The 16,227-nt window shown below is 35.7% G+C and overlaps 1 non-coding gene across 1 annotated transcript; it reads left to right on the top strand.

Moving 5' to 3' along the window:
• Nucleotides 1–14,999: 14,999 nt before the first annotated feature.
• LOC112100566 lies at nt 15,000–15,103 on the top strand. Its single transcript, XR_002906934.1, has one exon. It is a non-coding gene; the product is annotated as a small nucleolar RNA R71 (small nucleolar RNA).
• The last annotated feature ends 1,124 nt before the right edge of the window (nt 15,104–16,227 follow it).

Raw genomic sequence — 16,227 nt, forward strand, 5'->3', positions numbered from 1 at the left:
TTTAGAAAGTGTTGGGAATGACAAATATTATTTAGAAATTCTGAGATTGGACTATTTTGCAAAGTTTTAAAACCTTTTGGCCCATAGTATAATTATAAAAGTTTGGGCACAAAAGTAAGTTCGTGAACAATGGTACTGTAGCAAATTCAAATTTAACGGTAACATCATTGTTCTAGAGTGACGAGTCGAATAAATCAAGCGGCTAGCCGCTTGAGCATTGGAATTTGCCTATAACTGCTAGTTTTCGGGCTTTAGTTATAAAAACTCAACTGCAACTTCAATTTAAAGTCTCTAGCAAGTATAAACAAGTGTAGACAACATATTTTGAGCTTCCAAATTCAAAAATCATCATAGATTAAATTTTCATTGAGCTATCATTTGTTCATCAACTATAAAAGAGAGTTCTTTATTGTAATCATTATTTTCTCATCAAATTTGTGAGTGTATATGTGTGAGAAACACTTGAGTGAAGAGATTGAGAGATAATCTCTTGGTTGTAAAGGTTTATTGACACCTTGGAAGTCAATTGTAAGGAACTTGAAGCCTTAGGAGGCTTGGATAGTGAAATCCTCGAGCTTGGTTGGCATGGAGGCGTGGACGTAGGCGGGGATTGCCGAACCACATAAAAATTATTGTTTTTGCTCTCTCTTCGCTTACTCTTTTATTATTGTGCATTATTGAACTTGTTTTTATTTGATTAAGGCAATAGATTAAATTATTGTGCGAATTATTTAGCATAAGTTTTAAAATCCCAATTCACCGCCTCTTGGGTTGCATAACTTGCATTTCATTTGGTATCAAAGCTTGGTTCTCTTATTAGGATTTAACCGTCTAGAGTAAAAGATCCATGACAACCCAAAATGACTCAACCTTTAGGGAAGGACAATCCACAACTAGACTACTGTTCTTTCACGGTAATGACTACCTATATTGGAAAACTAGGATGAGAGTTCATTTTTAGTCATGCCTATGACTAAAAATGAAGCAGGAGATGATATTCCTAAACCGTCAAGTCAATGGAGTGCTTTAGAAAAGAAAAAGATATCTTTAAACTCCAAGGCAATGAATGCTTTGTTTTGTGCTCTAGAAAAGAAAGAGTTTCATAGAGTGCCAAGTTATGAGAGTGCTCAAGAAATATGGAACAAACTTGAGGTTGTTTATGAAGGGAAAAATTAAGTTAAAGAGTGATGGCTGTCGAAGCCAACAAATATAAATACCTACTCTAAATAAATTGTGTATAGTGATTGAGCAGGGTCGTGTCCACAGAGATCGGTAATTATTTAAATCATTTTAAAATGTAAAACGTAAAATGAGGGAATTGCTGACAATAATAAAAATCAAATAAAAATAACAAGAATGCAAATTAAAGTTGTAATTCAAATTGGAAAAAGCCCTGGTTGAAGGAATTAACTCAGCTTGATTCGACTACTGATCATTGATTCAAATATAAATTATTACTACTTATGAATAGACCGGTTATAACTACTGAGACCCTCTAATAGCCAATCTCTCCTTAACTAGTCGATAACCAAGGTACGACCGTTGGTTATTTCCCTAATCAATAGACAACCCTAGATACGATCATAGGATTTAATCAATTGACAACCTGAAAAATCAGAGAGACCCAAATCCTAATCAACAAACACATACGATGGTTCATTTAAATTAGATTGTTTATTCTCACAACACAACTCTCTGCTATGTTATTTGTCACAAACATTAAAATCTTCAAACGATGAATCCTTTAATTGACAATAGATTAAGTTGATAATTAAATAGTAGCCAATTATCTAATTAACAAACATAATCATGATAATAATTCAGAGAATAAACAAATACCCAAAAAGTAATAAAATAATTAAAGCATAAGAAAGATCTCACAGTAGTGATGAATCAAAGTTTCATTAACCTTCAACCAGAATAATAGGTTTAGTTCTTTATAGAGAGAAGAGAAAAATTTAGGTCTAGGGTTTCTTTCTTTTCTCCCAAAGTCTCCCTCCTTCACAATAGATTCCTCCTTTAAATACTCCATTTCTCTTCTCCTATAGAATTCTATTTAAAATAAAATACTAATATCTGAAATATTAAATTCGTAATTACAAAAATAACCAAAAATATAAAACACGTTAAACTAAAAACTGCAGGTCCGTAGTTGACAGCACGCGCCCACACCTTATCAACAAAGTTCTTCTGACGCTCATAATTTCTTCAAGAGAACAATCATCCTTAAACATCATCTTGTAGCTCAATTTTATCACCAATCAATAGAATTGCACCTACAAAAGTAAAACACAAGTAAATCATTATTATTAAGTGCAAAACATCGATATTAAGGGAAGTAAACAATGCAAAACTAGTGCATAAATTGCACTCTAACAAAGAGTCTAAAATTAGTAGATACACTCGACAATATGAATTGTTCTAAATGGAACAAAATGAGAGTGTGTATTTTATATATACAAGATTTATGGATATAGTGAACACTGTAGGAGCCCTAGGAAAAACTTTTTCAAATAGCGAGAAAGTCAAGAAAATTATTAGGTCACTTAAAAAAGAATGGAGACCTAAAAGGACTGCCATTGAGAAAACTAAAGATTTAAATACATTACCTATTAATGATTTAATTGGCTCTCTTATTTCCTATGAGGAAAACTTGACAGTAGAAAAAGGCAATGAGGAGAAAAATAAAAGCATTGCGCTCAAAGCCTCAAAATATGAGAGTGATGGGGAAAGTGAGTCGGATGATGAGGAGTTGGCTATGCTAGCGAGGAGGTTCAGAAAATTCTTCAAGAAGACCGGTGAGAGAAGAAAATTTAAAAACCTCAAGAACCAAAAGGAGAAAAAAGATGTAATCATATGCTATGAATGCAAGAAGCCTGGCCATATAAGATCGGAGTGCCCACTTCTCAACAAACTAAAGAAGAAAGCCATGGTTGCTACTTAGGATGATAGCGATGAAGAATCAAGTGATGAAGAAGATTCGCAAGAAGTGTCAAACCTAGCACTTATGGCAATAGGAGAGGATGATGATCTCGATGAGGTAAGTGATCCTACGTATGATGAATTATATGATGATTTTAAAGAATTGCATGATGAGTGGATGAAAATTGGCAAAAAGAATGTATGTTTTAAAAAGAAAATGCTAGAACTTACAAATGAAAAGGATGCTATGCAAAAATGTAATGATTCATTGAATGAGAAGATAAAGGAATTAGAATTAGACAATAAAATATTGCATGATATGATTGCATCTTTTAAAGAAAAATAAAGTACTTCACATGAGCATGAAAAATCACATGTTGACGAATTGATAAAAGAGAATGAAGTGCTTAAGAAGAAGTATAATGAGTTAAATGAAATTGTGTTAAAATTTATAAATGGGCAAAAGATGCTGGATAACATGTTTAACTCTAAAAAATATGTATTTGATAAAGGATTACTTGGGTAAAAGCCTAACTTGAAGCAAAAGTATTATAAGAATTACTTTGTTAAAGTTACCTCCACTAGTGATCATAAGATTATTTGTCATTATTGTAATCAAGATCGTCACATGAAATATAGATGTCATGTGAAAAGAAATGCATATTATGGTGTCAAATGTATTTGGGTTCCAAAAGGAACCATTGTTAACACTCAAGGACCCAAAAAGGTTTGGGTACCTAAGACTTAAGATTTTCCTTGCAGGGTTTGAAGAAGAAGAAGAAAAATAAATGGTACTTGGACAACGGTTATTCTAGGCCTATGACCGGAAACTATGCATAGTTCTCAAGTTTCACCAAAATCGAAAATGGCGGAGATGTATCATTTGGAGACAACTCAAAAGGAAAAATTCTCGGAATTGGTAATGTTGGTAAATTTTCCTCAACTCTAATTGAAAATGTATGTTTGGTTGAAAATTTAAAACACAATTTGATCAGCATTAGTCAATTGTGTGACAAGGGTTATAAAGTTGTTTTTGATAAATCAAGATGTGTTATTGAGAATGCATGTGATGGGAAAATTGTTTTTGTTGGAAATAGACGTGGTAATGTTTATACAATTGATATAGAGTGTGCATCCAATCGTGATAAATGCTTTTCTGCATTGCATGATGATAGTTGGTTATGGCATAGAAGACTAGGTCATGCAAGCTGTTGGTGGTTTTTTACTCAATTGCTGTTGATGCCAATGTGCAAGTGTACACAACAAGTAATAAAGTGATGAATATTCGAGATCGTCTCCACAAGGATTGATGTTATTAGAAAGGTTATAGCAATCACGATAATGCAAACTTCCTTTGTTCAAAAAGATTCTAATTAAAGCGAATTACTACCGAAATAAACATTAAAAGAAAAATAAAACAAATCAATGCAGTAATAAAATAAATTACATGACTTGCGTAGAAAGATTTCAATGGGAATGGGGTAGCTAAGTGATCAAACTCTCTTCATGGACTGACTGTTTTGTCTAAATTAACACCAGTTGCTACAGCAGTTCCTACAGCACTGGGCAGAATTATTTTGCATCCTCAGCTGTCGCTTATCAGATTTCTCATACCCTTAAGCACCTTAACAATGACCAGTTGTTAACCCACTTACGGTATGGCATTATGAGCATACCCTCTCTCTACCCTACAAGGTGAATTCCTATGTCTAGTTCTTCACAAATCTTAACTCAAATATAGCCCTTTTGGGACTCAAGTAATCTTAGTCCAAGAAACTTAAATTAAGATCAAGTATTACTCTAATAATTTCCACTAAGACAGGCCCTTTTGCGGCTCTATCTGAACTTAAACTATTAAATAAGTGGTCAACCAAAATAATGATTATAATAATAGCTATTAGAGTAAAATGCTATAGCAATCTTGCAGCAACTCATAAGAACAATAAAAAACTCATTTAGATTATTTGTCACTTAACTACAATCAAGTTTAGTTCATACTTTGGAAAAGCAAAACAAACAGCAAAATATTGATCAACAAATACATCAGTTCAATCAAAGAGTAAAGAAAGGAACAAGTAAAGAACAATGACAAATTGAATCCAAGTAATTCTGTTGAATTCTTCACTGGTGCAAACTTGTTCCCCTTAAATTCTGATTCTCCCCTTCTTTTCCTCTCGATTTCTTTAATTTTAATTCACCGCCACCTTTTCATGTGATGCGCGCCCTTTTTATAACTGAAAACTAGGGTAAAACAGAAGCCTAGGGCGCACATGCGTCAGATTAGGAAACTGCAGATCGCAATTCTGCAGATATCCCATGCTACGTTTTCTCTATAGTTGTTCCAGGATTGCTATAGTAATGGTTGCTGCAGCAACGGCTATAGCACTGCACTGCTCCAGATTTTGTTTTAATTCTTTTGTGGCCATATTCTTCCTCCTTTTTGCCAGCCTATTGCATCAGCATTCCTTCCATGAATTATAAGCTTCTGGAAACCTACAATTATACACACAATTTGAGCACGAATTACTTTAAATCAAGCAAAACTTATTATGACTAAACTAAAATTAATGTTTATGCAAAATGTAACAAAAATACAATAAAAACACATCATTTACTCTCTAAGTGATCTTGATTTAAGTCTAAAATTACCATAATAACTCTCATTTCATAGAGTTATCACACCCCCAAACTTAAACTATTGCTTGTCCTCAAGTAATGACAACAACACTCACTCTTCAGTCACACAATCATGCAACAAATAACTTAGCTCTGTCATCAAATTTGTAAGGATGCTTCCACCCTCAGATCACACTCTTGATCATACAAAATTGTCATAGCAGTTCAAGTTTTAGACTTAGCCCTCATTCGGTCTAGAGTATGTGTGTGCCACTTTGATCAAGTTCCAGAGGTGCTATAGCATGACAAAATATTGCATATAATTCAGAGGCAGAACACAAATATATTCACATATGGGGGAGCAGAAATCACACATACTCAAACTGTGCTATAACAAAAACAAAAATGTGTGTTTTTTTTTTAGCACTTAACCCTTTTCGCTGCAACATTTATTTTTCATGTGAATGTCGATCACTTGTAATGATGACACCCAATTACTCAATCAATGCACCGATCAGAGTTGTTGTAGCAATATTCATAGCATAGTCTTATCTAAAGATATCTTTTAACTTAAGGCTGAACATGAGGCTCATGAACAGACCTGACTACTCAATATCCTAGACAGAGGGCCTTTCTTTTCTCTTGTTTGTTTTTTTTTTCTAGATGCTACAACAATGCTCGTAACTCTTGTTGCCTTTGGACTCATGTCTGCATATGGGGTACATACTCAGTCCTGGTTACTCAGCAACTTGAGCCATTGGAACTAAATTTATTTCATAATGAGCACAGTTTCACTAAAATTTCCCCTTAACTTGAGATATTCTACTCCTTTTTGTTTTCTTGGCTTCGTTACAACATCCTCATAAAACTCAATCAAAGTCCAAGTGTCAGGATAGAATTTCAACCTCCATCTATAACTATCACTACTTGGCATTCTCATAACTACAAAATAACACTTAATTTATCTTCATTAGGTTTTCAAATCCATACACAAATATTAGATAACAAAGCTTCACACAACACAAGTAGAGACACAACCCCCCCAAACTTGAGTGGTGTTGTGTCCTCACAAGCACACAAAATAAAACCACATAGCCAGACATGCAAACACTAAATAAAAGGACATGTAAAATAAATCAGAAAAGTAAAACGTAATGAAAGAAAAGTTTTTCAGAAAGAAATAAAATAACTAGTAGGAAGGGGGTACTCCCCTGTTGCTTGGATACTGCTGCAACATGGTTTAGTGACTTCAGCGCTTTTTGGATGCACTTCGCAGACTATCCTTAGGGGATTCTTGTGGTGAGGTAGCTAGCAACACCTTTTTCTTTTTCTGCAATGGGCTGGTGGAAGAGGTGGCAGTTAGTGCATTCTCCCTAGATGAAACAAATTTGGTCTTTTTTTGTTCTGGTGTGGCTGCTGTAGCAACGCCTCCATAAGTGCCCCATTTTTTTTACTGGGTCCTGTTGCGCAAATTTTATTGAACTCGCAAGTGCACGAATCTATTGTAGTGTAGATCAATGGTGACGAGTGTCGATCCCACGAGGAAGAGGATTTTAATTGTGTGTAGAATTAATTTTCTAAATGGGTGGTTGGATTTGTGGTGAAAGTAATTTAAATTATCCTAAAATTGGAATTGAAATGGCGAGAATAAATTGAAGAGAAATCTATTGAAATGACATACTTGGGTATCTGGATCTGTATCAACATACATCATGGGCTAAATATTCCTTATTAATTCCAATTAAATCATAAGGGGGGGAATCCACACCTCATGAACCACACTCTAATCAATATGGTGCCAAGGGCTTATCGTGCCAAATAATAATAACCTTGTACTAGAGAGCCGGTGAAACCAAGGCGGTATCTAGACAAGATTATTATTATTTGTCGACGAGAAGTCAAAACATCCACAAAAATTAGAGGGGAAAAGAAAATAAATTTATCAAATAAAGCCCATGACACATGTTGAGACTTCACCTTCAACCCAAGCTTGAAAGAAAATTAGCTACTCATAATTGAACTAGGGGCAAAATGAGAATTTATTAAAATACTTAGAAAATACAAGTTGGAGAGGGAATTATAGAAAATGGAGTCCAAAAATAGATTCAGAGCTATCAAATTAGGGGGGGAGGCCCCATTTTTATAGATACATTAAGTAAATCATGGCCATCGGATTAAAAACAGTTTGGACGCTCAGGATTATGCCACGTCATCAGTCAACAGTACACGGTTTGACCACACAGTTTGAATAGTAACATGGTTTGACCCGGCTTGAACAGTGATGCGGTTTGGTTGAAAATAATCCTGTGTAATGCATGTACCGTACGCGAGATTTTTGGTCTACTGATATGCTGCCACATCACCATCAACAGTACATAAGAATTTTAGTCCAACAGGATCGTGACACCTCATCAGTCAATGCCACATCATCAGTCAATGCCACATCATCGATCCGTCAATGTGAACAGTGTCGTGAACAGTAACGTAGACAGTATCGTACATGTGAATAGTACCGTACATGTAAACAATGCCTTTTTCCTTTTATGTTCCTCTTAAGGTTTTCGACTGTCCTGAGTTCAAAAGTGATGTCCGTTTTGCTGTTTGATCTCTCGTTAATTATGAAATGACTATGATGCCCCTAAAATATATAAAATACTGAATTATAATACAACACACATAATTAAATGACAAGAAATTTAAATACATAAAAGTGGGAATGTTAGTGGAACTTGAAGTGTAAAATGACAAATTTCTCCTTTATAAATATACATTTTCTAACACTCAACACACCCCTCAACCAGCTTATTGATAGTCCCTAGCAAATAAAGTGAAAACAAAATTCAAAATCCAAAATGATTTTTTTTTAAACAACATCCTACCCCCCAACCTATTCTAAACATGAAAGGAAAATATGCATGCAAAAATGTGAAAATGATGCAGAAAAACTAATTAGAAAAGTTACACTTAAAATGATAGAAAAAGAAAATGATTTTTTTTTTTTAACTAAGAAGATGCGTTTCCAGAGGCACTACACTCTATATTCAGCCATCTTCAACTCAAAAAATTTGAAAGTGTATATTTATAAAGGAGAAATTAGAAAGAAGAAAAATGAAAAAAAATTAATAAAGGAAAAGAAAATATCTGGAAATTTTGTTTTGTTTTATTTTTAACGAAGAAGGTGCGTTTCTAGAGTAACTACACTCCATATTCAGCCATCTTCAACACAAAAAGTTAGCAACAGTTAGTTTCTATAACAAAAAATTAGTAAAAACTTAACCAATATTCCACAATTATCGACTATTCCCTCCCCCCAACCAGAACGAAACATTGTCCTCAATGTTGTAAAGGAAAGAAGTAGAGTTTAGAAGACATCACCTGGGTTGTGCAACATAGAAGAAAATATTTACAGGCGGAGAGTTAAATCTATTTTGTATTTCTTACTGCGGCTACTGTTACCATCATTATTTGAACACTCCAACACAAAGGTCCAAGGGTCTGGCTCCGGTCTATAAGCTTGTAACAGATCAAGTAGCTCATTAGCAGTGTGAGCACAAATAAAATGTTTTTTCGCATTGGAAGGAATGAAGTAGTTTTTTTATTGAATGGTTAAGAAATGCGATGAAGCCATCATAAAAGTTATTGACATTCAACAAACCGATGGGTTTCTGGTGAATGTGCAGTTGGGCCCAAGATGCTAGTGTGATAAGTGCCTCTAGTGTTGCAAGATCTTCTGGAAGGAAAATAAAAGCATCAGCATGATTAAGCATTTCAGTCATTCTTTCTTGCATACCTGAGATGACTAACTCTTCTCCAGTCGATGAGTCAGACAAATTGCCCAAAGGTTTTAGAGCTCTTGGGATGATGCCTAACACTTGGCTTCCTCTGACAAAAGCAGCTTCTGAGACCAATTTTGATAACCCTCGGTTATCGCCTCCATACACCAAGTGTAATTTTCTCTCTGCTATGCTTCGACCAAGATCTATAGCTGCCTCAACGAAGTCTTTATGTTTGCCATAGTGAAACCTAGAAAGCACACAAATGTTCTTGAATTGTCTATTAGGAGTAGCTGCCATTGAGATGCTTCTCAAAAATGATTTGTGAGTGCTTGACAAAAAATTATATTTAAGAATCTTGGTGACAGCGGGTCACAGCTGTGTATGAGGTGGCATGTCAGTGTCAAATAATGCGTAAAACACATGGCTCGTGAGTCAAAAAGAAAACAGTAAAAAGAAAAAAAACAATGATAAAATAACATTATTAAAGACAATAATAGAAAAGATAAAACAACAATGAAATAAAATAACAGTGAAGTAAAATGATATTTACAGATAGTTACGACTGTGGCTCACATCTTCCTCTGGTTTTACGTCCAGAAACGGCTTGAACGCCCTCTATGGGTCGAGGATAGGCTTCCCATCCAGTTTTCTTATAAACTGGCAAACAGGGTCGTTTATAGTTAGATTCCCGAGACTATATCGTGCATGCTCTTTCTGGAATAATGGCCATAACTGGAGAATCGCTCCTTTCATATATCCACTAGGATGCATTTCAAGAGACAAAAGGATATCATCCAATGACTCTTTATTCAAGCCATCCCTAATGAATTGAATCTTATCTTCTCTGTTATCAGATATCATTCCTAAAGAACATGGTTTTTTATCGCAACTCATTCTGGCACATTTATGACAAGCAACATAAATTCTTTGAGCTCTTCGTTTTCTTGCATAATTTCCTTTACCACAACCAGACATGTATGCAATAAATTTTGGAGGTAACTCACCTGCCAATCGTACTTTAGCCTCGATTAACCAACGGATGTCAACAGGTATGTTATTCCTCATGAGCAATCGCATGCGTTCAGACCAGGCTTTATAGATTGTAAGGAGAGCATTCTAAGGAAGTGAAGGGAATCGCTTGTGAAGCTTCGCTAGAATCTCGTTTCTGTCCATACCTTCGCCTCAGAATATCAGTTATTATGGGAAAACTGAAGTAACCGACTTGATTGTCACGGAGTACAGTTATCCGCCACTTCACCGGGGTAACAAACTAAAGCACACAAACAGAAAAATAAATTAGAACACACAAAGAAAATTAAAATCGTCCTCTTATTGAATTTACCTCAAGCTCCAACTGGATGTCGTAAACACTTCTCTCAATGTCTCTGAGTTGGCTTTCTAAATCCTCAACATAGGATACTAACTCTGGTAGTTGCAGAGCCCAAATGCGATCTGTTTTACAAAATTGAATCTGCCTTTTGAGATGAGATTTTACACATTGAAGTGGTTTAAGAATGTTTTGGAGGAACGATTTAAGTATGGTACTCATGATTAATAATGATAAAAAAAAAACTTAATGGTTAAACAAACACACTTATGCAAAAATAATTTCAATTAACAAAAACAATAAAAAGAAAGAAAGAAAGAAATCAAATCACCGAAAAGAAAGAAAGAAAAATTAATTCAAATCTGGTGGGTCGCTCAAATTTATTTCAATGTCCTCTCCATGTGGTTGGTACTCTAGATATGGCTTTAATCTTTGACCATTAACTTGAAACGTGACACCGTTCTTTGGGTCCTTAATTTCAATTGCCCCATGTGGAAAAACAGTATGAACAATAAAGGGGCCAGACCATCGAGAGCGTAACTTACCTGGGAATAGGTGCAAGCGGGAATTGAATAAAAGCACTTTCTGACCTGGAGTGAAAGATTTTCTCATAATTTGCTTGTCATGGAAGACTTTCATTCGTTGCTTGTAAATCTTAGCATTTTTGTATGCATCATTACGAATTTCTTCAAGTTCTGCCAACTGTAATCTTCTTTCTGAGCTAGCTTGCTGCATGTGAAAGTTGAATTTCTTGATGGCCCAGTATGCACGATGCTCGAGTTCCACAGGTAGGTGGTAAGTTTTTCCATACACTAGCCTGTAGGGTGACATCCCAATCGGGGTCTTGAAAGCCGTTCTATATGCCCATAATGCATCATTAAGTCTTAATGACCAATCTTTTCTATCCGGCTTTACCGTCTTTTCTAATATGTGCTTTATTTCTCAATTGGAGATTTCAATTTGGCCACTAGTTTCTGGATGATATGGGGTCGCCACTTTGTGAGTGATTAAATGCTTTGTTACAAAAGTGGGTACCACCATCACTGATTATTGCTCGAGGGAATCCAAAGCGTGAAACAATGTTGCTTTTCAAAAATCCTATCACCACTTTATGATCATTGGTTCTATATGGAATTGCTTCTACCCATTTCGATACGTAGTCAACAGTAACCAATATGTATTGATGGCCAAAAGAACGGGGAAAGGGTCCAATGAAGTCGATACCCTATACGTCAAAAATCTCAACCACTAAAATTGGATTTAGTGGCATTATGTTCCTTCGTGTAATGCTCCCCATTCGTTGACACCTATCACATGAAGAACAGAAAGTGTAAGTGTCTCGAAATATAGTTGGCCAATAGAAACCACATTGTAAAACTTTAGTAGCTGTTTTCTTAGCAATGAAATGGCCTCCACAAGCTTGTTCATGGCAGAATGAAAGAGTATTATGAATTTCATTTTCTGGGACACATCGTCTAACAATTTGATATGCACAATACTTAAACAAATACGGGTCATCCCAAAAGAAATTCTTTATTTCTGCAAAGAATTTAGCATTGTCTTGCTTGGTCCAATGCTCTGGAAGTTGACATGTAACAAGATAATTAACGATATCGGCATACCATGGTAATACTTCCACACTCATCAATTGTTCATCTGGGAATGACTCATTCAATGTTAATGGTTCTGAAATTGTGTCAAAATGGAGACGAGAGAGATGGTTTGCCACAGCATTTTCTGTGCCTTTCTTATCTTTAAATTCCAAGTTGAATTCCTGCAAAAGTAACACCCAACGAATTAGTCTAGCTTTTGCATCTTTCTTCTGAGAAGATATTTAAGAGCAGCATGATCTGTGAATACAATTATTTTACAACCAATGAGATAAGATCGAAATTTTTCCAATGCAAACACTACTGCTAGCATTTCTTTTTCAGTAGTTGAATAGTTCAATTGTGCATCATTCAATGTTATACTAGCATAATAAATAACATGGGGAATTCGATCAACTCTTTGTCTTAATACTGCTCCTACTGCATAATTAGATGCATCACACATGAGTTCAAATGGTAAGCTCCAGTTTGGGAGCTGAATGATGGGTGATGATGTCAACAACTGCTTTAATTTTTCAAACGCCACAAGACATGAATCATTAAAGATAAAAGGTACATCCTTAGCAAGTAAATTGCATAAGGGTCTAGAACCTTTGCTAAAATCTTTAATGAAACGTCTATAGAAACCAGCATGCCTAAGGAAAGATCTTACTTCTCTGACTGTTTTGGGTGGAGGAAGATTAGAAATGAGATCCACCTTGGCTTTGTCAACCTCAATACCTTTGCTTAAAATGATGTGACCGAGAACAATACCTTGTTTTACCATAAAATGATTACCGGTAGAGTGCTTTATTCTCCCAAAAATGCATATTCCAATGTGTTGGGTAATGGTTTGAGCTCGAGTTTTGGTGGTGATTCTGATGATGGGATGAGTTTCTTCTCTGATGGTGCTAGTTGTTCAACTCTTGACTTCCATTTATTAGTGTTCATGGATGGTGCTGAGTCAAGTAGGGCATTGATCTCATCAACTGATCTGTCAATATCAAAATCCAAACCAAAGTGAGTTAAACATGTTTGTAAAGGGTCATCACTAAGGCTTGAAAGAAAAGTGTCATCAATTAATGCTTCTATTAAATCCACATAAGCAATTCCATCATCTGCATTGTGAGGTTGTTTGGCAATGTTGAAGATGCTCAGCTCCATAGTCATGTTGCCGAAGGACAGCTGCATATTTCCAGTCCTGCATTGAATGTGAGCATCCACAGTTGCCAAGAAAGGTCGGCCTAGAATAATGGGGATGTGCTTCCTTGAATCCTGTATTGGTTGAGTGTCAATTACAATGAAATCAACAGGAAAATAAAACTTGTCTACATGGATAAGCACGTCCTCCACAATACCACGAGGTATTTTCGTGGACCGATCTGCAAGCTGTAACACCACTGGAGTTAGGTGTAATTTTCCAAGTCCAAGTTTCACAAATACTGAATAAGGCAATAGATTTACACTAGCTCCTAAATCCAACGAAGCATTCTCAATTGTGGGTTCCCTATGCTACATGAGATAGTGGTGGAGCCTGGGTCTTTGCATTTTAGAGGAATTTTATGTTGGAGTATAGAACTAACGTTTTCTGTTAAAAATGCCTTCTTTTGAACGTGAATATTTCTCTTTTTAGTACAAAGGTCTTTAAGAAACTTGGCATAAGATGGAACTTGCTTTATAGCATCAAGTAAAGGGATGTTAACACTTACCTATTTGAAGATTTCGAGAATCTCACCTGTGGATTTTCCTTTTTTTCCTTTAACTAACCTCTGAGGAAATGGAGCTTTAGGAACATATTCTTGTGGGTTAGTTTCTTCTTTCTCTTCCGATGGTGAGTCCTTAACATTCACAGGTACAATTTGATTTTCTTTTGTCACCGGCATCTCCACTTTATTGTCGACTTCTTTTCCTTTTCGCAAGGTCATGACTGTTTTGACCTCTCTATGCTGCTGTGGTGAACTGGTACTTGCTTCATGTACTCCTTTAGGATTAGGCACTGGTTGACTTGGAAATTTACCTTTCTCAACAATCATTGCCAAAGTCTGAACTGAAGAAGCAAGTTGTCCCACCATCTTCTCGAGGCTTGAAACTGATTGGGCTTGTGAGTTGAAGCCTGCTCTCAACTCATTTCGTAGTCCATCAATGGTGCGGTTCTGTTGCTCAATCGTGGAGTGAGTAAGATTCTTGAGATTCTGGAATGAATCCTCCCATGGTCTGGGTTGAGAGTAGTTCCGGTTCTGATTGTATAGTCTAAATGGTGGCTGAGAGGCTTGAGCAATTTGAGGAATTTGTTGCATTGGTAGAGCTAGAGCTGTTGGTTCATTTTGTTGGAATCCTTGAGACCATGAAAAATTGGGGTGGTCTCTCCACCCAAGGTTATATGTGTTGGAGTATGGGTTGTAATTTGATGGCTTTCTCATTACACCTATGGCATTGGCTTGATCTGGATATGAGTTAGGGTCATGTGGTTCTGTTGATTTAGCAGTTGATAACAATGCTATTTGTCGAGAGAGACTTTCAACCATCTCCTCGACTTCTTTGATTCCCGAAGTTGACTCGCTAATGTGAACTTCATTCACTCCTTTAATTCTTTTAGTATTCCTGAGTGATCGACTCCGTTGTTGGGAATTATCCGCTTGTCACTGGAAGAATTCCCAAATCTCTTATGCACTTTTTGACATTAGCTCTCCTCCACTTGTTGCCATTAGCCATTCTTGCAAATTCGGTAATAATCCCTCCAAAACATATTAGCATTGGTGCTATTTCTCGTACCCATGATGTGGACACTTCAAGAGTAGCCCATTGAATCGCTCCTATGTTTCGAAAAATTGCTCGTCTTCTCTCTGGGTAAACTCTGAAATTTCCCTGCGAATAGCATTGGTTTTATGCACTGGCAAATATTTATTCAAAAATTTTGTTACCATTTGTTCCCATGATGCAATGCTATTAGCAGGCAATGTATTAAGCCATGACCGAGCTCTATCCTTTAAAGACAATGGGAATAGTCTAAGTTTCACATCATCGTATGAAAAATTCTCATATTTAAATGTTTGACAAATAGCATGAAAATCATTCAAATGATTATATGGGTCCTCATTTTCTAGGCCATAGAATGTTGGGAGACAATTTAGCACACTAGGTTTTAGTTCAAAACTCTTAGCAGCTACATTTGGGTATCTTATACATGATGTGCTCAAATTAGATAAAGGACTGAAGTAGTCCTTAAATGGCCTCTCCTGTAGTTACAAATCCATTTTATTTTTAACGTGTTTATGCATAATGTGCTCAAATTAGCTAAAGGACTGAAGTAGTCCTTAAATGGCCTCTCATGTGGTTGCAAATCCATTTTATTTTTAACGTGTTTGTGTGTGCTCAGTGTTTTTTCTAGTTCAAGGTCTATAGGTTCAAGATTAAGTAATAATGACCTACGACCATGCATGCAAAGAACAAAAAAATAAATGGGAACAAAACGAATAAAAATAAAGAAAAAGGAAAAATTACGATACTAACCTTATCGCACTATTACAACCTTACTATAAAAATACACAAAAAATATTTTATTGAACTAGCAAGTACACGAATCTATTGTAGTGTAGATCAATGGTGACGAGTGTCGATCCCACAAGGAGGTGGATTTTATGTGTGTAGAATTAATTTTCTAAATGGGTGGTTGGATTTGTGGTGAAAGTAATTTAGATTATCCTAAAATTGGAATTGAAATGGCGAGAATAAATTAAAGAGAAATCTATTGCAATAACATATTTGGATATCTGAATCCGTATCAACATGCATCATGGGCTAAATATTCCTTATTAATGTCAATTAAATCCTGAGGGGAGAATCCACACCTCATGAACCACACTCTAATCAATATGGTGCTAAGGGCTTATCGTGCCAAATAATAAAAACCTTGTACTAGAGAGCCGGTGAAACCAAGGCGGTATCTAGACAAGATTATTATTATTTGTCGATGAGAAGTCAAAACATCCACAAAAAT

The sequence above is a fragment of the Citrus clementina genome, unplaced genomic scaffold, assembly GCF_000493195.1.
Source record: "Citrus clementina cultivar Clemenules unplaced genomic scaffold, Citrus_clementina_v1.0 scaffold_3, whole genome shotgun sequence".
Lineage (NCBI taxonomy): Eukaryota > Viridiplantae > Streptophyta > Magnoliopsida > Sapindales > Rutaceae > Citrus > Citrus x clementina.